General features: G+C 45.8%; 1 protein-coding gene and 1 long non-coding RNA gene across 2 annotated transcripts in view; both read left to right on the top strand.

The window, feature by feature from the left end:
• The window catches only part of LOC308184829 (adenosine 5'-monophosphoramidase HINT1-like), a 74,211-nt gene that overhangs the window by 26,196 nt on the left and 20,580 nt on the right, over window positions 1–27,435 (top strand). The gene's annotated exons all lie outside the window — the stretch shown is intronic.
• On the top strand, window positions 16,236–17,688 carry LOC308184878. The gene is made up of 2 exons (XR_013942987.1): window positions 16,236–16,336; window positions 17,586–17,688. It is a non-coding gene; the product is annotated as an uncharacterized lncRNA (long non-coding RNA).

Genomic DNA, 27,435 nt, shown 5'->3' on the forward strand with positions numbered 1-27,435 from the left:
TTGCTTTAGGCAGTTCCACGAAATCTATTTGCCAGTAATCTCCAGGCTCTATTCCAGCTCTAGTTCTCCCCATCTCAGCATGTTTCCTTGCTACCGGGTTATTCTTTAAGCAAAGCTCACATTTTGACATTACTGACTTTGCCATTGTTAACATGTGTACCGAGATGACACCTCGTTTCAAATAGGTCACCATTGCTTCTGCACCCCAGTGACATTCATTATGTTTTATTTGTAAGATTTCTCGCATTACTATAGGAGGCACTATAAGTTGTCCTGTCGCAGTCACATACCAGCCGTCAGGATTCTTCTGGGCCTTCATCAAATTTGCAAGTCTCTCATCTTCCGCGGAATACCTTGGGTTTTTAGGTAATTTGAAACAAGAGAGGCCTACCTTCGATGGAATTAGAGCCATTACTTTCCGTACTTCACGCGCGACCTTCCGGGCCGTCAAATCTGCCAATCTGTTACCTTCTGCAATCTCTGACATCCCTCCTTGATGAGCTTTACAATGCATTATGGCCACCTGTTGGGGTTTCTGTACAGCTGTTATTAATTTCAATATTTCTTCCTGATATTTTATATTAGTCCCTTGTGAGGATAGCATTCCCCTTTCTTTCCATAATGCCCCATGTACGTGGACTACCCCGAATGCATATTTTGAATCTGTCCAAATATTCACATTCTTACCCTCGCTTAGTTCCAGGGCCCGCGTCAGGGCGACTATTTCTGCTCGTTGGGCTGAAGTCCCCGGAGGTAGGGAATTTGCCTCGATCACTACCTTTGATGTAGTTACTGCGTATCCTGCATAACGAGTCCCATTTTCCACGAAGCTGCTTCCATCCGTGAAAAGTTCCCAATCTGGTCTCTCCAGAGGCTGATCTTTTAAGTCTGTTCTGCTGGCATAGGTATGTTCGATGATCTCCACGCAATCATGACTGAGGTCTCCTTCCTCCGCAGTTGTTCCTAGAAACACTGCTGGGTTCAATAAGTTAGTAGTTCTTAAGATTACATCATCTTGCTCAGTTAGTATAGCTTGATATTTCATCATTCGGCTGGGCGATAGCCAATGGCCCCCCTTTTGCTCCAATACCGTAGTCACCATATGTGGCACGAACACTTCAATTTGTTTCCCTAATGTGAGCTTCCTGGCTTCCTGTATTAAAAGGACTGTGGCTGCCACGGCCCTTAAACACGAGGGCCATCCGGCGCTTACCGCATCCAATTGTTTAGAAAAATACCCCACAGGTCTTTTCCAGCTCCCAAGTCGCTGGGTCAGTACTCCTAATGCCAATCGTTGTCTCTCATGCACAAACAGCTGAAAGTCCTTTGATAAGTCCGGCAAGCCCAAGGCAGGCGCCTTTATCAGGGCTTCTTTTAATTTCTTAAAGGCCTCTTGTTGTGGCTTTCCCCAGGTAAATGTACAGGCCTCTTGGGTTTCATAGAGGGGCTTTGCTATGAGTCCATAGTCCATTACCCACAGTCTACACCACCCGGCCATACCTAGGAAGTAGTTCGTGCAGATTTCGCGGCTCGGGGATTTCACAAATAGCTTGTATTCGGTTAACTCCCAATTTTCTTTGTCCTTGAGAAATTTCACATCCCAAATAAATTACTGTTGTGCACGCGATTTGTGCCTTTTGTTTAGAAACCTTGTACCCATTTAGTCCCAATTGATTCAAAATATCAACAGTTACCTGAATACATTCTGACTCTCCTTCGGTAGCTATTAATATATCGTCCGCATATTGTAGCAGCAAGTATCGGTCCTTTGGTACCTGGATCTGTTCTTGGTTAATCCAGTCTTCTATTTCTTTAGCTAGTTGACTGCCGAAGAGGGTCGGGCTATTCTTGAATCCTTGAGGCAACCTTGTCCAGGTTAGTTGCATCTTTCGTCCGTTCCGTGGATTTTCCCATTCAAAAGCAAAAAGCTTTCTACTTTCCTTGTCAATGGGTATGCAGAAGAAGGCGTCTTTTAAATCAATTACCGTAAACCACTTATATTTCTCTTTTACAGATGTTAACAATGTATAAGGATTAGCCACCACTGGGTGAATATCTTTTGTTATTTCGTTTATTGCCCTAAGGTCCTGCACTAGCCTGTATTCCCCATTAGGTTTCTTTACCGGGAAAATTGGGGTATTATATTCAGATTTGCATTCCTCCAGAATGTGGTAGCTAAGAAATTTATCTATAATCTTTACTATCCCTAGCCTAGCTTCTAGCTTCAACGGGTACTGTTTAATCCGTACCGGTCGGGCCCCTTCCTTAAGTTCAATTTTTACTGGCTGGGCTAGTTTTGATTTTCCAGGCTATTTCCAACAGCCTATCCAAATTTCTCAAATCTGCACCTTCTAACTTTTGCAATTTCTTCCTAATATCCTCTTGGGCTTGTCCCAAGAAAATGAGTGCTAATTGAGCTTTATCTTGCTCAGTCTCTACGTCTAAATCCGTATATTTCTTAGCAGTTTCTTTCAATCTCTCTAAAAAGGCGGAAGGTGATTCCGCTTTTTCTTGCCTGACATTATACAATTTTGACCAATTTATGGTCCGGGGCATGGCATTCTGTACCCCGATTTGTACCCAATCTTGATATCTCTTCAGCCTCCTTATTCCATCCCCTGTGTTATAATCCCATTGGGGATCCTCGGTGGGGAAGTTTTGATCTAGATTTCCAAGCACTAATCCATTACGTATATCTTCTCGGGCTCTCTCTCTGGCTGCCCGTAATACCATGTCCTTTTCTGTTGAATCCATCAAAGTATCCAGGATCACCTGGAGATCATCCCAATCGGGATTTTGGGTTTTAATTATCATTTTCATTATCCTAGCTACTTTATCTGGGTTTTCCCTGTAGGTGCCGGCTGCTTGCTTCCATATCATTAAATCCCCAGCTGAAAAAGGCACCTTGACATATACCGGTCCTTCTGTCCCCACTCCTTGCCTGAGGGGAGCGATTATTTTCCCTCCCTCTTCATTTATAGTTTCCCCTGCCCTTCGCTGTTGCCGGGTCCTATGTGACACAGGGGAGGCTAAAGTCGGGGATTCTCCATTACTACTGCTATCTTCCTTTTCTTTTTCTCTCTGTCCTGGCTCTTCCGGCGGAGCCGACGGCGCAACTTCCAAGTCAATATTTCCATTATTCATTTCCCCATAATACTTATTATTCTCTATTGCCTGATGCTGTATACAGCGTCTCTCCTTAGTACATGCACAACAACGTTCCTCAGTTGAAACCTCAAGCACCATTATTCCACAAGCATGCTGCCATTCAGGCTTTCGGCGCAAATAAAAGAATAATTCCACATACGGCAGTTCATCATATTTTCCTTCCCGCTTACAAAATAGCATCAATTGTAAAATTGTATTATATTGCAATGTCCCATTCTCAGGCCAAGTTTCTTGGTCCTCTAGTTTATACTGTGGCCACCAAATGTTACAATAATCAATCAGCTTTCCTTTCCGCATTTCTTGACCAAAACCTCCCTCTTTCCAGTGTGCTAGCAAACACCCCAGCGGGGATGTCCGCGGGATAGGTACATCTTTTCCCAGAATTTCTTTAATCTTTTTCATTTTGAGCTTATGATACGGACCCAAAAGCTGCCGGAGCAGCAACACACTCTCCCGAAAGCTGCCGGAGCAGCAACACACTCTCCCAAAAGCTGCCGGAGCAGCAACACACTCTCCCGAAAGCTGCCGGAGCAGCAACACACTCTCCCGAAAGCTGCCGGAGCAGCAACACACTCTCTCGAAAGCTGCCGGAGCAGCAACACACTCTCCCGAAAGCTGCCGGAGCAGCAACACACTCTCTCGAAAGCTGCCGGAGCAGCAACACACTCTCCCGAAAGCTGCCGGAGCAGCAACACACTCTCCCGAAAGCTGCCGGAGCAGCAACACACTCTCCCGAAAGCTGCCGGAGCAGCAACACACTCTCCCGAAAGCTGCCGGAGCAGCAACACACTCTCCCGAAAGCTGCTGGAGCAACAACACACTCTCCCGAAAGCTGCTGGAGCAACAACACACTCTCCCGAAAGCTGCAGCAACACACTCTCCCGAAAGCTGCAGCAACACACTCTCCCGAAAGCTGCTGGAGCAACAACACACTCTCCCGAAAGCTGCAGCAACACACTCTCCCGAAAGCTGCCGGAGCAGCAACAGCACACTTTCCAGAAGCTGCCGGAGCAGCAGTGTGCTTTCCCAAAAGCTGCCGGAGCAGCAGCGTGCTTTCGCAAAAGCTGCCGGAGCAGCAGCAGCACGCTTTCTACATACCAATAATACCTGGTGCTGACCCTTCAGCACAAACCAATACAGTTACCAATGCCGAACCTGCAGAGCTTTCGCTCTGTCTAACGGACGGCGCCTAGGCTTACCCCGGGAGCTCCCTGCCCAACCGAGCGTGGCTTTCGCCGCGTCTGACCGGCAGGCTTTCCCAACCAAATCGGTACCGAATACCCAAAGTTAAAAGCACCTTTGCTTACCGCTCCAGTGGTACGTCGTGAGCAGCGGAGGTCGGTCGTGGTCGACTGCTCCCCGAGAATCCCTCGGTGCCGGCTGGAGCGAAACCGAGACACGATCCGCCTCAGCAGTGCCCACGCAGTCCCATCTGGGTCGCCAAAATGTTAGCGTAGCAACCACATAACCACCAAGTGATTATATGAAGGTGCTTTATTCAGCGCTGGAAGCCGGGGCAGGTGCCCAAATCTGGCTTCAAGTCCCGTTACTTCCCAGCCGTTATTTATACATACAATATTGCGTCAGGTATACATATTCATTACAGGTTGCAACATCAGCCTCGCTTTTCATTCTAATTAGCTCCCCTCCCCTTTGCACATGCGTGGCGCACTCTGGTGGTCGTCCAGGTGGTCGTCCAGATGAAGTAAGGAGTCTTCCTCTCCGCTAAACTCTTTCACCTTTCTCACTCGACGCATGCTCCCTCCGCTCCTTGGTTCTGCTTCAACTCATTTCATCATCTCCAGGCCCTTATCCAAGGTCAGGTTGTACCTGTTCCCTCCCAGGGTTCCCCTTCAACGATTCCTTTAAATGTTCAATGTACTCCCTAGGTTTCCAGTATACATAGATTACTTGATAATGTAAGCACATTTAATAATATTTAATTATACCGTATGATCCATCACCTGAGAAACATTAATAGAACATCCATTCGATTCTCCCCAACACTAACATTTCCCCCCTTTGAAAATACTTCACTCATACCAAGAGCAAGTATTTTCATTACTATTAAAACATAATTATATACATCCTGTTTACCGGTAACATGCATATTCGGGTTCGGTTCAGGAGACTCATAAGGTTTTCCATACATGATTTCATAGGGACTTACTGACATCCCACTTCTTGGCTGGCTTTATTCTAATTCTTAGCAAAGCTATCGGTAAGGCCTGTGGCCACTGTATCTTAGCCTCCTGACAGATTTTGCTTAATTGTCCTTTTAAAGTTTGGTTCATCCTCTCTACTTGACCACTAGATTGAGGCCTCCATGGGGTATGTAAGTTCCAGGTAATTCCTAGTAACCTACTAACCTCCTTAACCACATTGGCAATGAAATGTGGTCCCCTGTCTGAAGAAATACCCAATGGTACACCAAATCTAGGGACTATTTCCCGTAGTAACCATTTTACCGTTTCCTTTGCTTGGTTGGTTCGACAGGGAAGGGCCTCTGGCCATCCTGAAAAAGTATCAACCCCTACCAATAGGTATTTATAACCTCTTGCTTTAGGCAGTTCCACGAAATCTATTTGCCAGTAATCTCCAGGCTCTATTCCAGCTCTAGTTCTCCCCATCTCAGCATGTTTCCTTGCTACCGGGTTATTCTTTAAGCAAAGCTCACATTTTGACATTACTGACTTTGCCATTGTTAACATGTGTACCGAGATGACACCTCGTTTCAAATAGGTCACCATTGCTTCTGCACCCCAGTGACATTCATTATGTTTTATTTGTAAGATTTCTCGCATTACTATAGGAGGCACTATAAGTTGTCCTGTCGCAGTCACATACCAGCCGTCAGGATTCTTCTGGGCCTTCATCAAATTTGCAAGTCTCTCATCTTCCGCGGAATACCTTGGGTTTTTAGGTAATTTGAAACAAGAGAGGCCTACCTTCGATGGAATTAGAGCCATTACTTTCCGTACTTCACGCGCGACCTTCCGGGCCGTCAAATCTGCCAATCTGTTACCTTCTGCAATCTCTGACATCCCTCCTTGATGAGCTTTACAATGCATTATGGCCACCTGTTGGGGTTTCTGTACAGCTGTTATTAATTTCAATATTTCTTCCTGATATTTTATATTAGTCCCTTGTGAGGATAGCATTCCCCTTTCTTTCCATAATGCCCCATGTACGTGGACTACCCCGAATGCATATTTTGAATCTGTCCAAATATTCACATTCTTACCCTCGCTTAGTTCCAGGGCCCGCGTCAGGGCGACTATTTCTGCTCGTTGGGCTGAAGTCCCCGGAGGTAGGGAATTTGCCTCGATCACTACCTTTGATGTAGTTACTGCGTATCCTGCATAACGAGTCCCATTTTCCACGAAGCTGCTTCCATCCGTGAAAAGTTCCCAATCTGGTCTCTCCAGAGGCTGATCTTTTAAGTCTGTTCTGCTGGCATAGGTATGTTCGATGATCTCCACGCAATCATGACTGAGGTCTCCTTCCTCCGCAGTTGTTCCTAGAAACACTGCTGGGTTCAATAAGTTAGTAGTTCTTAAGATTACATCATCTTGCTCAGTTAGTATAGCTTGATATTTCATCATTCGGCTGGGCGATAGCCAATGGCCCCCCTTTTGCTCCAATACCGTAGTCACCATATGTGGCACGAACACTTCAATTTGTTTCCCTAATGTGAGCTTCCTGGCTTCCTGTATTAAAAGGACTGTGGCTGCCACGGCCCTTAAACACGAGGGCCATCCGGCGCTTACCGCATCCAATTGTTTAGAAAAATACCCCACAGGTCTTTTCCAGCTCCCAAGTCGCTGGGTCAGTACTCCTAATGCCAATCATTGTCTCTCATGCACAAACAGCTGAAAGTCCTTTGATAAGTCCGGCAAGCCCAAGGCAGGCGCCTTTATCAGGGCTTCTTTTAATTTCTTAAAGGCCTCTTGTTGTGGCTTTCCCCAGGTAAATGTACAGGCCTCTTGGGTTTCATAGAGGGGCTTTGCTATGAGTCCATAGTCCATTACCCACAGTCTACACCACCCGGCCATACCTAGGAAGTAGTTCGTGCAGATTTCGCGGCTCGGGGATTTCACAAATAGCTTGTATTCGGTTAACTCCCAATTTTCTTTGTCCTTGAGAAATTTCACATCCCAAATAAATTACTGTTGTGCACGCGATTTGTGCCTTTTGTTTAGAAACCTTGTACCCATTTAGTCCCAATTGATTCAAAATATCAACAGTTACCTGAATACATTCTGACTCTCCTTCGGTAGCTATTAATATATCGTCCGCATATTGTAGCAGCAAGTATCGGTCCTTTGGTACCTGGATCTGTTCTTGGTTAATCCAGTCTTCTATTTCTTTAGCTAGTTGACTGCCGAAGAGGGTCGGGCTATTCTTGAATCCTTGAGGCAACCTTGTCCAGGTTAGTTGCATCTTTCGTCCGTTCCGTGGATTTTCCCATTCAAAAGCAAAAAGCTTTCTACTTTCCTTGTCAATGGGTATGCAGAAGAAGGCGTCTTTTAAATCAATTACCGTAAACCACTTATATTTCTCTTTTACAGATGTTAACAATGTATAAGGATTAGCCACCACTGGGTGAATATCTTTTGTTATTTCGTTTATTGCCCTAAGGTCCTGCACTAGCCTGTATTCCCCATTAGGTTTCTTTACCGGGAAAATTGGGGTATTATATTCAGATTTGCATTCCTCCAGAATGTGGTAGCTAAGAAATTTATCTATAATCTTTACTATCCCTAGCCTAGCTTCTAGCTTCAACGGGTACTGTTTAATCCGTACCGGTCGGGCCCCTTCCTTAAGTTCAATTTTTACTGGCTGGGCTAGTTTTGATTTTCCAGGCTATTTCCAACAGCCTATCCAAATTTCTCAAATCTGCACCTTCTAACTTTTGCAATTTCTTCCTAATATCCTCTTGGGCTTGTCCCAAGAAAATGAGTGCTAATTGAGCTTTATCTTGCTCAGTCTCTACGTCTAAATCCGTATATTTCTTAGCAGTTTCTTTCAATCTCTCTAAAAAGGCGGAAGGTGATTCCGCTTTTTCTTGCCTGACATTATACAATTTTGACCAATTTATGGTCCGGGGCATGGCATTCTGTACCCCGATTTGTACCCAATCTTGATATCTCTTCAGCCTCCTTATTCCATCCCCTGTGTTATAATCCCATTGGGGATCCTCGGTGGGGAAGTTTTGATCTAGATTTCCAAGCACTAATACATTACGTATATCTTCTCGGGCTCTCTCTCTGGCTGCCCGTAATACCATGTCCTTTTCTGTTGAATCCATCAAAGTATCCAGGATCACCTGGAGATCATCCCAATCGGGATTTTGGGTTTTAATTATCATTTTCATTATCCTAGCTACTTTATCTGGGTTTTCCCTGTAGGTGCCGGCTGCTTGCTTCCATATCATTAAATCCCCAGCTGAAAAAGGCACCTTGACATATACCGGTCCTTCTGTCCCCACTCCTTGCCTGAGGGGAGCGATTATTTTCCCTCCCTCTTCATTTATAGTTTCCCCTGCCCTTCGCTGTTGCCGGGTCCTATGTGACACAGGGGAGGCTAAAGTCGGGGATTCTCCATTACTACTGCTATCTTCCTTTTCTTTTTCTCTCTGTCCTGGCTCTTCCGGCGGAGCCGACGGCGCAACTTCCAAGTCAATATTTCCATTATTCATTTCCCCATAATACTTATTATTCTCTATTGCCTGATGCTGTATACAGCGTCTCTCCTTAGTACATGCACAACAACGTTCCTCAGTTGAAACCTCAAGCACCATTATTCCACAAGCATGCTGCCATTCAGGCTTTCGGCGCAAATAAAAGAATAATTCCACATACGGCAGTTCATCATATTTTCCTTCCCGCTTACAAAATAGCATCAATTGTAAAATTGTATTATATTGCAATGTCCCATTCTCAGGCCAAGTTTCTTGGTCCTCTAGTTTATACTGTGGCCACCAAATGTTACAATAATCAATCAGCTTTCCTTTCCGCATTTCTTGACCAAAACCTCCCTCTTTCCAGTGTGCTAGCAAACACCCCAGCGGGGATGTCCGCGGGATAGGTACATCTTTTCCCAGAATTTCTTTAATCTTTTTCATTTTGAGCTTATGATACGGACCCAAAAGCTGCCGGAGCAGCAACACACTCTCCCGAAAGCTGCCGGAGCAGCAACACACTCTCCCAAAAGCTGCCGGAGCAGCAACACACTCTCCCGAAAGCTGCCGGAGCAGCAACACACTCTCCCGAAAGCTGCCGGAGCAGCAACACACTCTCCCGAAAGCTGCCGGAGCAGCAACACACTCTCTCGAAAGCTGCCGGAGCAGCAACACACTCTCCCGAAAGCTGCCGGAGCAGCAACACACTCTCCCGAAAGCTGCCGGAGCAGCAACACACTCTCCCGAAAGCTGCCGGAGCAGCAACACACTCTCCCGAAAGCTGCCGGAGCAGCAACACACTCTCCCGAAAGCTGCCGGAGCAGCAACACACTCTCCCGAAAGCTGCTGGAGCAACAACACACTCTCCCGAAAGCTGCTGGAGCAACAACACACTCTCCCGAAAGCTGCTGGAGCAACAACACACTCTCCCGAAAGCTGCAGCAACACACTCTCCCGAAAGCTGCAGCAACACACTCTCCCGAAAGCTGCTGGAGCAACAACACACTCTCCCGAAAGCTGCAGCAACACACTCTCCCGAAAGCTGCCGGAGCAGCAACACACTCTCCCGAAAGCTGCCGGAGCAGCAACAGCACACTTTCCAGAAGCTGCCGGAGCAGCAGTGTGCTTTCCCAAAAGCTGCCGGAGCAGCAGCGTGCTTTCGCAAAAGCTGCCGGAGCAGCAGCAGCACGCTTTCTACATACCAATAATACCTGGTGCTGACCCTTCAGCACAAACCAATACAGTTACCAATGCCGAACCTCCATTCGATTCTCCCCAACACTAACACTACCATAACAAACCCCCCTTGGGAACACTTCAATTCACTATAGGCCAGTCCTTTCTCTCAATCACAAGTCACACTCATTAGTTACCTGTGAAAATAAAAGGTTAGTTTACAATCGCAAGCTCTTATCCCGCTCAGAGTCCACTATGAGATTTTTCTCTTCGATTTCAGCTTCCAACAAGTCTTCTGTAGGAACAGCTTCCCAGGTACTAGGGTCGACGGATGCCTTCACTCGAGTATAGTGAGTCCAACCTTTTTCCGCAGTTCCTATGGCTGTTTCAGTGGTTAGTAGTACTTGGAAGTGTCCTTCCCATTCGGGCCGGAGTTGATCCTTTCCAGGTCTGAATCAGGACCCAATTTCCCACGGGTCCTGAGAAATGACAAAGAAGAGGACAACCCCAGAACACAGTTCTTAAGAAAACTCTCTTGTTTCGAATTGTGGTATCTCATCCCTTCTGCCCAGACAGGGTAATCCGAACAGCATCTCATACGGTGAAATTCCTATATTGTTTCTTGGTGCTGTTTGAACCTGGAGGAGTGCTAAAAGTAAACATTTTACCCAAGGAAGTTGGGTTTTTAACACTAATTTAGTTAATTGCTTCTTTAATGTCTGGTTCATTCGCTTTGCCTTCCCAGAAGAGGAGGGGTGCCAGGGGGTGTGAAAAGCCCACTCAATCTCTAAGGCCTGCATTAACCCTTGCAGTACTTGTGAAGTGAAATTATTTCCTTGATCTGAATCAATGTTTTCAGCTATCCCATATCTAGGGACTATTTGCTCCGGTGATACCTTAGCCACCGTGTTTGCAGTGGCAGATAAGAGGGGAAAGCTTACACCCATCCAGTCACGTGGCCAATTAGGACAAACAAGTACTTAAATCTCCCTCCTTTACGTAACTCAGTAAAGTCTACCTGTATACTTTGTAAAGGTCGAATCCCTGGCTCCCGTCCCCCTCTAGGTTAGTTACAAATGACCTTTTTATTTGCTTTTTGACATATGGTACATCCTCTGCATATTTGCTTCACTAAAGTGTATATTCCTACACAGACATACTTTCTTAGCACAACATCACACATTGCTTGCATCTCCCAATGACTCTCTTGATGTAAAACATCATATTTGCCTCATTGGTGCTTTATTCAGCATTTCTCTCCCATCAGGGAGTATCCATTTCCCCTCAGGCTTCGTGGCTCCTGATTCCTTACAGAAATCTCTCTTAAAAACTTTTTAGTTCTTTCTTAGTTTTCAACAATTCCCTGAATCCTCTCTGGATTTATTCTCAGTTTTCCCTCAGACATTAGATGCCTTAAATACCTGACTTCTCTTTCTACGTATTGTAATTTATTTTTCAATACTCCCAAGCCCTGCTTTCCCAGAAAGTTGAATAGCTTGTTAGTAGCTTCCTTCACAACTGTTTTCTCCTGTCCTGACAATAAACAATCATACACATTTTGTAACAGAAATTCCTCCTTGGGAGGTTGGAATTGCTCCAAAATCTGTTCTAGAACTTTGCCCAAATTAATCAGAGGCCCTGTAAACCCCTGAGGTAAAACTGTCCATCTGTATTGTTGCTTCCGCCCCCATTTCAGAGTCTTTCCAGCCAGAGGTGAATATATCTTTGCTCTCAGGGCCTGAGAGCACTCCATTAATACCACTGTTATTCCAGTCTAACAATTTACTATTTGAATGCCCAATTTCATCATCAAATCCCTTCCCAACAAGTTAGTCCCTGCCTTGGGTACATACAATAATTGCCCAGAGATCATTTTATCCCCTAGTCTCAGCTTGGTACCCCCCAAAGGTGGCACTGTTACCCCAGCCCCTTCTACCCCCATCACTTTTTAGGGTTTCATTAGTTAATTTAATCCCTGATACTTTACAGGCCAGTAATGACCTAGCTGCCCCTGTGTATTGTGTTTGATGGCAAGGTTCGGGAGGGGGCTGCAGTGGCAGCCCCCACGAGGAGAATCCAGAAACCACCCCGTAGCAGATAAGGGACAATTTCATCCGGCCCCACAGGGGCCCACCGCTGCCCAGAGCCAAGCCATGAGCAACACAGTCCGTGCCTCTGTGAGAGCACATCCACGAAAACAAACATACAAACAAACAAAAACCTGCTGCTCAACAGCAGCTGGGAGAGCGAGGAGTGAGAAACCTCCCCGCAGACACCAAAGTCAGCACAGACGGAGGGGGTGGAGGCGCTCCAGGCGCCGGAGCCGAAGCCCCCTGTGGCCTGTGGAGAGGCCCCTGGTGGAGCAGGCTGCCCCCCCTGCCCCCCCCCTTCTCGATACTTGGGAAACTGACCAAACACCACAGCAAATATACCAAAACTTCTAGACGGTTACTTAGATAATGCCTACATCCTCTTTCCCTGCTCATTCAACTTTCCCAACTCATTCAAAAAAACAGCTCTGTCAAACATTACATACCACACCTTTAACACCTTTAATAACCCTTTTTAACACTTCTTCCTATCTTTCTCCAGCCTGTACTTTCACCAAAGTCTCAGTCATTAGCCAACTTAATTCCATACCTTTCTCCCTCATCCCATTTTCCTTCTCTCCTCCTTCTTCCACTCCGGATATTCCTACCTGAAGTGGCCAGCCTGCCCACACTTAAAACATCCCATCAAAGCCTGTCCCTGCTAAGATTCAGGCCACAACACGGGTAGCTTTCCTTGCCTGCCATTCCTTCATCTCTCTTCCCCTCTTTTCCATCCTGGCCCTGACTCCCCCTGAAGATTTTCTTCCTCTTTCTCCAACCCTCTGCCTGACTACCTGCTACACTGTCAATACCATTAGTTTCACTCTCTGCTTTTCCTTCTCATCTCCCCTCTTGACACACACGTTCAGGGCCTCCCACAGGAGGGCCCCCCAGTGACTGTTCACTACATCCCCCCCACCTTCTGGAGCATTTTCTGTGCATCTTGCCAGGCTTCAATCACAAAATGAACTTTCAAGAGCCCTTGGGATACCGGGTCCTCAGGATTCATCCCCAAGTACTTTCTCATTCTGACCCCAAGTCTCTCATATGATTTCTGTGTTGCACACCATTATTCTTCCAGCCAGGATCGGCAAGTGGTTATTTCTGCCCTGCCGGTATTACCCCTGGTCCTGGAGGATGAGTTCTTTCCCATTTTTGTATAGCAGCTCTCCTCCTGATCATTCCCATTTCTTTCCCTGTAAACAACATATTTATATACATAATTCCCCCTCCCCAAGAGTATAAGTTAGGTCCTAGGAAACTCCTAACCTCTCTGCTGGTAAGGAGGGGGGGAAGTTCACTTAAGAGGATACACAGTTAGTGTTAGTGCTGTTAGTATCAGGGAAGGCAAAATTTTCAGTACCTCTTCTACCTTGTTCTAATTCTTTTACCAGTTTGGGGTACCTCCTGTTCCCAGAGCTAATGTTATCTATAGTTCCTGTCTCTTCTTTCGGAGGAACTGCTACAGCAGCCGCTGCTGCTGCAGCAACTTGGGGGTTATAAGGAGGAGGTAAGTTATCCAGAAGGTCCCATTTATCACTTGTCTCTTCCTTTTTCTTTCCCTCTTTATTCTGATTTTGCTCAAAACCAAATTTATTCCTTGTATCCAACAAGCTGCATACTCAGATTCTTCTTCCGAAAATGGAAATTTGTTATTAACATAAAAATTTAAGGCCTGACATACCCAATCTTTGTCAGACCCGTATTTTGGCCAAAATACTGCAGCTCCTTTAATTGGTTCTTTCGTCCAGACTGATACACAATATTTAACCATTTTCTTCCTATCTTTTTCCTTAGTTTTGGGGTTATTCTTCCAATTTCTCAACATCCTTCCTAAAGGACAGTCGGGAGGCACTCCCCCAGGGATATCTCCCTGTCCCCTGGAACTCATATTTCCCATTTTTCCTATCCTGGAAAATGGGGGTGTACTGCCAAGCACTTCCCCGTGCAAGGGCTACCGCACACCTATGAGTTTACCAGATTCCCTGGTGTACTTCCGAGCACTACCCCGTGCAAGGATTACCGCACACCAAATTTCCCTGGTGTACTGCCAAGCACTACCCCGTGCAAGGCTTACCGCACACCAAATTTCCCTGGTGTACTCCGAGCACTACCCCGTGCAAGGATTACCGCACACCAAATTTCCCTGGTGTACTCCGAGCACTACCCCGTGCAAGGCTTACCGCAAACCAAAATTCCCTGGTGTACTCCGAGCACTACCCCGTGCAAGGATTACCGCACACCAAATTTCCCTGGTGTACTGCCAAGCACTACCCCGTGCAAGGCTTACCGCACACCAAAATTCCCTGGTGTACTCCGAGCACTACCCCGTGCAAGGATTACCGCACACCAAATTTCCCTGGTGTACTGCCAAGCACTACCCCGTGCAAGGCTTACCGCACACCAAAATTCCCTGGTGTACTCCGAGCACTACCCCGTGCAAGGATTACCGCACACCAAATTTCCCTGGTGTACTTCCGAGCACTACCCCGTGCAAGGATTACCGCACACCAAATTTCCCTGGTGTACTGCCAAGCACTACCCTGTGCAAGGCTTACCGCACACCAAAATTCCCTGGTGTACTCCGAGGACTACCCCGTGCAAGGATTACCGCACACCAAATTTCCCTGGTGTACTGCCAAGCACTACCCCGTGCAAGGCTTACCGCACACCAAAATTCCCTGGTGTACTCCGAGCACTACCCCGTGCAAGGATTACCGCACACCAAATTTCCCTGGTGTACTGCCAAGCACTACCCCGTGCAAGGCTTACCGCACACCAAAATTCCCTGGTGTACTCCGAGCACTACCCCGTGCAAGGATTACCGCACACCAAATTTCCCTGGTGTACTGCCAAGCACTACCCCGTGCAAGGCTTACCGCACACCAAAATTCCCTGGTGTACTCCGAGCACTACCCCGTGCAAGGATTACCGCACACCAAATTTCCCTGGTGTACTGCCAAGCACTACCCCGTGCAAGGCTTACCGCACACCAAAATTCCCTGGTGTACTCCGAGCACTACCCCGTGCAAGGATTACCGCACACCAAATTTCCCTGGTGTACTGCCAAGCACTACCCTGTGCAAGGCTTACCGCACACCAAAATTCCCTGGTGTACTCCGAGCACTACCCCGTGCAAGGATTACCGCACACCAAATTTCCCTGGTGTACTGCCAAGCACTACCCCGTGCAAGGCTTACCGCACACCAAAATTCCCTGGTGTACTCCGAGCACTACCCCGTGCAAGGATTACCGCACACCAAATTTCCCTGGTGTACTCCGAGCACTACCCCGTGCAAGGATTACCGCACACCAAATTTCCCGAGACTCTTCCTTTCTCTCCCTTATCTCACGCTTCGTCCGTCTCCGGCCGCGCCCCTCGCGGAGCTACGGAACCGCGGATCAGGACTCCACACTCGCTTCGTACAAAAGTACGTCTCAATCACACATCACACATCACACAGAGTCTCACCCGACCCCCGAGGCAATACTTAATATTTCTTACCTTGGTCTGTGCACAGAGTTACCGGATCAATTCTTAAAACCCTGAGTGCCTACCTTCTTCCTTTTCCCCACTACTTCACGGATCCTGCCTCTTTAATCAGTCTCGGGCCCTCTGTCAGCTCTCCGCAGAACCGCCACCGTCGATGCACAGGACCGCTGAAATCAGCGGGGCATGCCTTCCTGCTGCTGCGGCGGTGGGGCTCCCCGGTAGGTGACTGGATCCCGGACGAGCCCCCAATTGTGAGAAACACTCCGTAGCCAATAACTTAGGCTCAGGCGAGGATCTCAGTGAAGTAGTAATTTATTCGCGATTGCAATGGCGGGCGCCCCACAAGCAGGAGAGCGCACCCACTAGTTCCAAAACACAGTTTATATACTTTTTGATGACAGGACCCTCCCCTGTTTCCCCATTGACTGGGTAATCCAGGTTCACAATCTATCTGATGCTTCACAGACAATGCCTGGCCTTCAGTTGCTGGCCTGTTAAATTTCAAGCTTCTTTTGACTTTTTTACTGTTTGAAGTGGTAATGTTTCATCACTTATCTGATTTGACTTGACACCGTGATCTTCACCTAATTGCTCTAAGGAGTCCGGCTGTCTGCATTTTACAAGGTTTTCTGTTAAGCTTTCTTATCGCTGTAAGCATATTTCAATACCACATTCCTTCCTTCTATACAATGTAACACTGCAAAAACAACATTTCCATTCCCACACGTATGTTCGATTATTTCCACACAATTGTGTTCCAACGGTCCTTCTTCTGGAACGGTTCCTAGAAATACTGCTGGATATAACAGGTTAGTCGTTTTCAAGGTTATGTCATCTTGTTCAGTTAGGATTGCCTGATATTTCATCATCCAGCTGGGTGATAACCAGTGCCCCCCCCCCCCCCCCCTTGTTCCAAAACGGTTGTTACCATATGTGGTCCAAAAACTTCAATATGTTTTCCCATTTGAAGGCAAATAATTTTCTACTATCTTTATCAAGAGGTATGCAAAAGAAGGCATCCTTTAAATCTATCACGGTAAACCATTTATATTTCCCTTTCACAGATGTTAACAATGTGTAAGGATTAGCTACTACCGGGTGAATATCCTTTGTTATTTCATTTATTGCTCTAAGATCTTGTACAAATCTATACTCGCCATTTGGCTTCTTTACTGGAAAAATTGGAGTATTGTATTTCGATTTACATTCTTCCAGAATCTGATATTTGAGAAATTTGTCAATAATTTTCACCATTCCTGTGCCTAGCTTCTATCTTAAGTGGATATTGTTTGATTCAAACAGGTTTGGCTCCTTCCTTTAATTCCACCTTTACCAGTTGTGCCAGTTTCGACTTCCCTGGTACATCTGTTTCCCGTACTGTTGCTATAACTGCATTTTCTACTTCTCTTGGAATATTAACAAAGGGTTTATCTTTGATCATTAGGATTTGGCCTACTTTGGACTCAGGTACCTTCATTATTAATTCTCCATCCTCAAAGGTTATTGTTGCATCTAATTTGGCTAATAGATCCCGTCCCAAGAGTGGCATCGGGCATTCTGGTACATACTAAAATTCATGGGTTAGTTCCTTACCCCCAAAACGCAAATCAAGGGGTTGTAAGAATGACCATTCCTCCTCTTTCCCTGTGGCTCCAATTATTGTAGTTGTCTTAGTTCCTAATCGTCCTTTTAAACTATTTAACACTGAATATGTTGCTCCTATTACATTTACAGCCTAATTAACACAGAGAAAGAAGCTCCCATAACCAACAAAAAATTCAAGCCTCTGTCTTCGTTTCCTAGCTTTATTTCAACTAGTGGACCTGCTAGGGTAGATGCCCCAGGTCCCCATCATTCCTGACTGTTGTAAGTTTGTCCTGCAGCCTAAGACAATTTCTTTCTGATATCAGGGGCTGATTGCCCTGGAAAGAGGCTAGCCAGTTGCCTCTCTCTCTCTTTTTTTTTTTTTTTTAAGCCAGGTCCATTTTTTTTTTTCATTGCATTTCAAAGTTGGTCCAGAAATTCAAAAATTCCATAAATTCCATAGGGGTTTCTTTTGGACCTTGTTGGAACAGATTCTCAACTCCCAATAGCCAATTTAACCAGATTTTAGTATTTACATAATTTCCGGGGTGATTAGGGTCTCAGTGAGGGGGTCGGTCAGGGGAATGCAATCGTTGAAAGTTCCCTGAGCGGTCCCATTGGCAATCTGAGCTCACACAGGAACTCAGGTTGTTTTAGGAGTTAGCTGCTTTTCTGTTTCCACGACAACTCTCTCGGACCCATCACGGTCCCCCTGCCCCAGAGGGTTCACACCCGCGATTTAGAGATCTCAGCCTCGGGTTGAGACGGAACTATTAACATTCCTACATCCTCCTTCCCTGCTCATTCAACTTCAAACAGCTCTGTTAAATACTACATGCCACACAACCTTTAACACCTTCAACAACCCATTTAACACTTCCTTTATCTTTCTCCAGCCCGTACTTTTCTAATGCCAACACCAAAGGCTCAGTCAGGGGCCAACTTAATTCCAAACCTTTTCCCTCCAACATGCTGAAACAACATATCACTATACAACATTTCATCCTATTTTCCTTCTCTCCTCAAAAACATTAATTGCAAGACACTGTTATAGTCGATTGATCCATAAAGTGGCCATTTAGTTTATATAGTGGCCACCATTGATTGCAATACTTAGTGGAAGTCCTCTTGCTTTCTGTGCCCCCATTTCTAACAATATCCTTCCAATGTGCCAATATGCACCCAAGGAGGCTTTTTTTTTTTTTTAGGACGCCTTTTTTTTTGGATTTTCCCCTTTTCCTTGATTTCCCATTCCCTTTTATTTATTTATATTAGTTACTGTCCCTTGTTTCAATTTCCACGCAAACCTTTTTATTGCAGGTTTTTACTATCTTTTCCTAATCTTCTTCCCAAATGTCCCAATTCTCTGGGATTAAACTCTTCTTTCCACATACAAACTTTACTATTTCAGATTATTAATGAGCCCCATTCCAATCATAAATCCGCAGGACTTCGGAAAAACACCTGAAGCACTCAGCCTTCTGTCTTCTAGACAAACAATAACACCTTTTCCACAAAATTTACATTTCAATAAGACCGAATTTCAAGCCAAATGCTAATTTTTCTCATGCACTTTGTTAGTAAGCCTACACAAAACAAGGAATCACTCCTGTGTATCCGTCAAGATGGGGGTTTAAAAAGGTATTGAGGCCTAAATAAATTCGCTCTCCCCCTTCTTACCGAATTCCCAGGGCTCAGGCCCGAACCACCAAAGAAGTTACTCTCCGTTCTACCACTTTGATAATCAGTCAGCCCCCCTCCCCCGATACTTGGGAAACTGACCGAACACCACCGCGAATATACCCAAACTTCTAAACTGTTACTTAGATAATGCTCCCACCTTCCTCCTTGACACAGTCAAAACATTTAAGAACAAAACAGGATTACAAGATGCACCACCGGGGGTGGATTGTTAGGATATAGAGGTGGTAGGTTATCCAATGACTCCCATTCATCATCTTTTTCTTTTTCCTTTTTTTTTTATTTTTTATTTTTTTGTTCTCTTCTTCTTCAAACTTCTCGTCTGCTTTTAGTGTAAATATTGAGGCTGGAAAAGGACGTGAGATCCTGATCCATAATCCTGCATAATCACTTTCCTCCTGGCTAAAAGGTTCCTTTGAATTAACATGTATATTTAAGGCCTGGCAAACCCAGTCTTCAAAGGATCCGAAAACGGGCCAAAAGACATGTGGTCTTAAAGGCTCCTTTGGCCATTCTGTCATACAATACTGAACCATTTTTAATTTACTTTTTCCCTTTTCTGGGGCCCCTATCGTTCCAATTTCTAATCATTATCCCTAATGAACTTTCTGGCGGTATGTCTGGTAATTTGCTCCCTTTTCTCTGGTCCCGGGTCTTCAATTTTGTCTGACCCATCTAGGAATTTTACTGTGGCAATTCCTACAGCCCTTGGTTGCCTTAGTGAGAGTGTCTTGCAGGGGGTTTAGGACCTATCACCCACCCACGAATCCTATAGGAATCGCTTCGGTCCTTCACCGGCCAAGTCCCTCGCGGGAGATCGGAACCGCGGTTAGAAGACCTCCACAATCGCTTCGGAACTACGTTCCGTCTCAGTCACACTCTCACACACACAGGCAACCGAATCCCACCCAACCGAACGGTATACGCCTTAAATACTTACGACTCCGTCGTCTTCGTTCGGATCTTCGCGCGCAGAATTACGGGCAAAATATAGTGCTGCAGCCGGCAAAGGGAGCTCATAAAAAAATCTAAATCTTTGCTTGCCCTTATTCAGGTTCAAGATGGCATTAGCCCCGACCTGACTCGAACAGGAGCCACCAAATGGTGGGGGCGCCCCTCCTAGATCAAGTCAGAATTCAGGAACCAAGACCATCCCGGACGAGCCCCCAATTGTTATAAATGACTGAGTCCCAAATAGGATTACAATCAGAGTTTACAATTTATTAAACGAATAGAGGCAAGCAAACAGCGCTGGGTGCGCCGGGAGTCTCTGCTCCACCGGGACGCACACCTGTTACGTAAGGCGGCTGGTTTTTATGCTCCTAGGCTAATACATATTCATTACTACTTCTAGAAGAGGCAGGGTTATTATAATTGGTTTCCCGAATCCGAAGTCCTCCCAGGTGCACCTGCTTATCAGTCTCTGTTGGTTTCTCGGGGGCCGCTCGGACAGGGAGGCTCGTATTCTTCCTCCTTATCTAGTGGTCTCTTGGCCGGCTGTGAGAAGTTACTGCACGTCTGTGCAAAGTCAGCAGTTTTTCTCTGAAGAAATCCCTTTGTTCTCTTCTCGCCTAAACCCAGGCCTCAATGTTAACCCTTCACACCCCTTAGTGGCACGAATTGCTGGACTATTCCTTACACCGGTGATCCGTTCGGTTGGGGTTGGTGATCCCGGAGTGCGTCTGTGTGAGACGTCCAATTGCAGACGAAGTGAGTGCGGACCCCTCAGTAGTGCGGTTCCCACATCCCGCGAGGGACTGGGCCACGACCAGGGGGAAGCGGCTGTGTGTGTGTGTGAAGGCGCTCCGGAAGATGGGACAGAAGAAGAGTAAGCCTTCTGGTCCCATGGGTGGGGTAATGCCTAGTGCTAGGTTGCCCCCTATTCCCCCAGATAGCCCACTGGGGTTAATGATTAAGAATTGGAGTGATTCCCCTTCTAGGCGGGGAAAGAATAAAGTAAGAATGATTCGTTACTGTGTTGAGGTTTGGGGAGGTCAGCAGATTCGAGGCGACCGTCTTTATTGGCCCGTATTTGGATCGTTTGACGACTGGGTGTGCCAAGCTTTAATGTTTATGTGCAAAGGAACCTTTTTGTTTAGAAGAGAGCGAATATGCGAGCTTCCGGATTGGCTCGGGTGTATCCTTTAAAAGAAAAAGGAGGGGAGGAGAAGCGTAAGAGAAAGAACCAGGAATTGGAGGTCCCGACATCACCCCCTCCCTATATTCTGCCCACAGCCCCTTCAGGGCCCTCTAACTCACAGTCCTCAGGGGAGTCGGACAGTGATGTCGGTCTAATTATCCAGGGACCAGTAACTAGAAGACGAACTAGAAGGCGAAGGCAGAAATCTCAGAAATCTGAGAGTGTGGGGGGGATTTATCCATTGCGAGAAATATCTATGGGAGGTCCGCAACCTGAAATGGGGTATGTGGCGGTCCCCATTAATTCTGGGGATGTCCGCGATTTTAAGAAAGAGATGGGAAGTTTGTTGGAAGACCCCCTCGGAGTAGCAGAACGAGTGGATCAATTCCTAGGACCTAACGTGTATACTTGGAAGGAGGTGCAATCTATATTGGGGATTTTATTTACCTCAGAAGAGAGGGGAATGATTAGGAGGGTGGGGATGCGAATCTGGGATCAACAGCATCAGCAAGGTCCAGCTGCAGATGTTAAATGGCCACTGCAGAGACCTAATTGGAATAATCAGGACCCCGTACACCGTGGTCATATGCAAGATTTAAGAACCATTATTATGCAAGGAATTAGGGAATCAGTCCCGAGAGGTCACAACATCAATAAGGCCTTTAGTGAACAACAACAACAAAAAAAAAAAAAAAAAAAGGATGAAACCCCGACGGAATGGCTAGAGAGGCTGCGTAAAAGCCTGCAGCTATATTCAGGGGTGGACCCTGTGGGAGAGGCCCTGCTGAAAACTCAATTCGTAGCAAAATCCTGGCTGGATATTAGGAAGAAATTAGAGAAGATAGAAGATTGGCAGGATCGGGGTATCGGGGTTTGGACGAGTTATTAAGAGAAGTGCAGAAAGTGTTTGTCAGGAGAGAGAATGAGAAGGAGAAAGAACTAGCACGCCCCCCAGTGTTAAGTTTGCCAGATTCGAGGAGGCCGTTTTTTTTTTTCTGTTTGTGATCAGCGTAGAAGGCACGGCATACGGAGTGCTGGCCCAAGAATGGGCAGGGAGTAAAAAACCTGTGGCCTATTTATCTAAATTATTGGACCCAGTTAGCCGGGGTTGGCCAAATTGCTTGCAGGTAGTGGTGGCTGCTGCCTTGTTAGTAGACGAAGCACAAAAGATCACTTTCGGGGGGGAAATCAAAGTAATATCTCCACACAATATACGTGGGGTATTGCAACAGAAGGCAGAGAAATGGATTACCTTCATTTCCTCTCCGAAATTAACATTGGAAACAACCTCCCTACAGAACCCTGCTCAGTTTCTTTATGGGGAACCAAATGAGTCCTTAGGACATGATTGCCTCCGAAATATAGAAGAGCAAACAAAGTTGAGACCTGATCTAGAAGAGGTGGAATTACCCGTTGGTGAACAAATATACGTGGATGGTTCCTCAAGAATAGTTGAAGGAAAACGAAAATCAGGATATGCGCTGGTAAATGGGAAAACATTTGAGATAGTGGAATCTGGACCTTTGAGCCCTAGCTGGTCCGCCCAAGCTTGTGAGCTATATGCCATCTTGCGGGCCCTAAAACTGTTGAAGAATAAAAGTGGTACAATATATACAGATTCAAAATATGCTTATGGGGTAATACATACATTTGGTAAAATATGGGAAGAAAGGGGGCTCATCAATTCACAAGGAAAGGGTTTAATACATCAGGAATTGATTGCCCAGGTTTTACAAGCTATTAGGGAACCTAAAGAAATTGCTGTAGTGCATATAAAAAGGCGTCAAAAGGGCCTCACCCCTCAGGTTAGGGGTAATAACCTGGCAGATCAGGAGGCAAAGAGGGCAGCATTAATGAGTATAAGAATTATAAGAACGAGGGAAGATTGCCCAGACTGTGGGAAATACTTAATACTTATACTTAATACTTAATATATAATAATTAATATAATAATTAATAATATAATAATATATAAATAATATATAATAATGCTTAATTTAATACTTAATACTGTGAGAAAGACTTAAAGGAATTTCCATGTTATGATTGCTGGAAGGATTTTGGTTTTGATGCCATACAATGTAGTTGCTCGTTCTGGGAAAAATCTGCATTGCTACTTGCACAGGCCCATATATACATTGCTCTGCTTTACGCAGCCAGAAAAGGATAAAATGGCTCAAATGGGTATTGCCTGATGGACGGGAAATGCTCCCTAAGTCTGCAGCTTTAAGAGTGCTACGGAGGTTTCATGAAAACACTCATTGGGGAGCTCAAGCACTAGTGGATCAATTTGCTACAAGGTATATGTGTATTGGAATATACGAGTTGTGAATGATTGCCTTGTCTGTAGGAGAGTGAACGCCCGACAAATGAGAAAAAGAGTGTTAGGAGGTCGGGAATTGGCGCACCGGCCTTTCGCTAAAATCCAGCTGGATTTCACAGAGCTTCCGAAAGTAGGAAGGTACAAATACTTATCAGTGATTGTAGACCATCTCACGCACTTTGTCGAAGCTTTCCCAACAACGAGGACAATGGCCCATGCCATGGTGAAAATACTATTAGAAAATATTATCCTGAGATACGGGATTATAGAAACAATTGATTCTGACCGAGGTCCGCACTTTGTATCGAAAGTGTCCCGAGAGACTATGAAAGCTTTGGGGACAAATTGGGAATATCATACTCCGTGGCACCCTCAAAGCTCTGGAAAGGTGGAACAAATGAATGGTGAAATTAAAAAACAACCAACAAAGCTTATGATGGAGACAAAGACCTCCTGGGTGAAATGTTTACCGCTTGCACTATTGAATATCCGGACACAGCCCCGAGCCGATGTTGGAATCTCACTTTTTGAAAGGCTGTATGGTATGCCTTATGATTTAGAAATGCCATTTGATCACCCCCAGGTACAGGATATCCAATTAACACCTTATTTAATACAGCTTATGAACCGACAGAGGGAGTTACAAGCAAAAGGCTTGGTGGCACAGCGTTCCCCGTTAGATATAGCAATCCATAGAATACAACCTGGAGATAGGGTTCTAATTAAGACATGGAAGGAAACATCTTTAACACCACGGTGGGGAGGCCCCTATGTTGTTTTACTTATCACAGAGACAGCTATCCGGACGGCTGAGAAGGGGTGAACGCATGCCAGTCGCATGAGAGGACCAATCCAGACAAGCGAATGGGAAGTGGCCGCAGGCCCTGATGACTTAAAGCTCACGTTGAAACGAACTCGATAAGTATAATATATACTGTCACTGTCTATGTATCGTAAAAAGGGGGAGGAGGGGGACTCTGTGTGATTGGTGACAGGTTGAGAGGTCGCGGCTACCCGAGAAACTCCCCTGAAGAGCACTACTGCTGCCGAGAAGAACCTGCACCTTGTAGTTCGCCGCAACCGAACTGACAAGCGAGGCAGAGAGTGAAACAGTGGGGAACTGCGTGGCCAGGTAAAAAAATAAAAAAAAAAAACCTCCGGAAAATGAGCCCTAGCCACTTTTTGCGATACATAGTAATAGGTGCGATTGTTTTCACTGTTCCTGGGTCTGCGCACCCTCATAAACCCTCTTTACCTGGAGCCTAATTAGATGGGAAGATCACCATGTTGTGCAGCAGATAACTACTGCTGGGGGCCCTAGCTTTAAGGTCTCACTGTGTGACCTTGTAACCTGGGGTCGAAAGGTAGCAAGCATGTGTTTTAATCAATTAAGCTTCTATATGTGCCCGGGAAGGCCGTATTGTAATTATCCAAATGAATACTATTGTGCTTATTGGAATTGTGAGACTATCGCCACAGACTGGAATCCTGGGGCTGGAGCAGATAAATATTTGAAGGCGGGGCACGGGCCACCAGGATGTAACTGGAAGAATAAGGGCGGACTAACCACCCTCTATGGTGGAAGTCTGCGGCACTACAGGTTAGATCACATGAATTGCAAATTCACATACATCAATGTAACCCAACCGGATGATCAAAGATGGAAATACAAACTTCTAATAGCCCAAAATACTAAAGGTTATTAATAAATCAGTGGGTCAAAAATATGAAATTAAAAGTGAAGGGATGACCGAGAATAACGTGGAGAATCATGAATGCTAGTTATTACTTATTGAATCAAACAAATCCAAACGTACCTAGACCTTGCTGGTTATGTCTTGATATAAGGCCTCCATATTACGACGCTGTTGGGGATCTGGGAGAGGCCACCCGTTCAAGTAACATCAACCCTCCACAATGCAACTGGGGAAGGGATGTAGGAATAACACTGACGGAAGTAACTGGGAATGGCAGGTGTGTAGGTATGGTCCCTAGTGAGAAGCTCCATCTATGCAGTATTACAGAGAAGGTCACACCAGGAGGTAAAGAAAAATGGTTAATACCAGCAAATAATGCTAGATGGGTCTGCTCATCGACGGGTGTTACCCCTTGTTTATCACTTAAACTCTTTAATGTGTCTCAAGATTTCTGTATACAGGTAATAATTGTACCAAGAATTCTATACCATTCTGAAGAGTACGTATATACGCGGCACACGGTAGCAGAGTACCATCTAACAAAAAGAGAACCAATCACGGCTGTAACATTGGCTACGTTGATAATTCTGGGAGGTACTGGGGTGGGCACTGGAGTTGCCTCTCTGGTCAGACAAAGTCAGGAGTTCACCTCCCTACGTGTGGCTGTAGATGAGGACTTAACTCGAGTTGAACAGTCTATTACTGCCTTGGAAAAATCGGTAAGGTCACTACTGGAAGTTGTTTTGCAAAATCGTAGGGGACTAGATTTAATGTTTTTGCAGCAGGGTGTGCCGCCTTGAAAGAAGAATGCTGTGTATATGCAGACCACACTGGAGTAGTGAGGGATACAATGATGAAGCTCAGAGAAGGATTGGAAAAGAAAAAGCTAGAGAATGAAGCTAGGCAGAATTGGTACGAATCTTGGTTTAATTATTCACCTTGGCTTACAACTTTGCTGTCAACAATAGCAGGACCTTTATTGCTATTAGTGTTAGGGCTAACCTTTGGACCATGTATTTTTAACCGAGTAATCGCGATTGTAAAAAGCCGTTTAGAGGCAGCGCATTTGATGCATAGCCGTGCTAAATATGAACCCATAACCACGGATGAGGATGCTGAAACTGCTGAAACTTTAATGCTCAGTAGTCTGGCATACCAGGAATTAATGAACAAAATAACTAACTAAAAGAAAAAGGAGGGATTGTGATGTATAAAGCATGTTTGTTCATTATTTCCCATGGCTATATTAAGAAGGAACAAAGGGAGTCACCCAGGCGGCGGCGAGAACCTTGAGGCACCCTGCCTGTTGCTGTCTCGGACGGCAGATTGAGAGAACTTTGTGTAAACAATATAATTGCAAAACCGATAACCCACTGCCCTATCTTAAGAAAAACCAACATGACCAATTCAGGAGGGGAAAACACCACATACCAAGCAGAGGAAGACTACTGCCTTCATCCGTGCGACCACCAGAGGGACCGGAGACAACCCCCTAGCAACAGTCGACGCAGCCGCAGTACCAGGAAGGGGGGCTACGTAACCCCGGAAGAGCTCGATGATAAAAGGGGACTGTGAAAAGGGGGGGGGGGGTGGGTGCGCGCCGTTTGGAGGAGCATGGACTCCCAGGCCGCCCAGAGCTGTTTTGCTTGCTGATCGCTTACTCAATAAACTAATTCTTTCTGGCTAAAAGAGTAATTTATAACATCACCCACCCACGAATCCTATAGGAATCGCTTCGGTCCTTCACCGGCCAAGTCCCTCGCGGGAGATTGGAACCACGGTTAGAAGACCTCCACAATCACTTCGGAACTACGTTCCGTCTCAGTCACACTCTCACACACACAGGCAACCGAATCCCACCCAACCGAACGGTATACGCCTTAAATACTTACGACTCCGTCGTCTTCGTTCGGATCTTCGAGCGCAGAATTACGGGCAAAATATAGTGCTGCAGCCGGCAAAGGGAGCTCATAAAAAAATCTAAATCTTTGCTTGCCCTTATTCAGGTTCAAGATGGCATTAGCCCCGACCTGACTCGAACAGGAGCCACCAAATGGTGGGGGCGCCCCTCCTAGATCAAGTCAGAATTCAGGAACCAAGACCATCCCAGGCGAGCCCCCAATTGTTATAAGTGACTGAGTCCCAAATAAGATTACAATAAAGTTTACAATTTATTAAACGAATAGAGGCAAGCAAACAGCGCTGGGTGTGCCGGGAGTCTCTGCTCCACCAGGACGCACACCTGTTATGTAAGGCGGCTGGTTTTTATGCTCCTAGGCTAATACATATTCATTGCTACTTCTAGAAGAGGCAGGGTTATTATAATTGGTTTCCCGAATCCGAAGTCCTCCCAGGTGCGCCTGCTTATCAGTCTCTGTTA

The sequence above is a fragment of the Anser brachyrhynchus genome, assembly GCF_964034855.1.
Source record: "Anser brachyrhynchus genome assembly, chromosome: W".
Lineage (NCBI taxonomy): Eukaryota > Metazoa > Chordata > Aves > Anseriformes > Anatidae > Anser > Anser brachyrhynchus.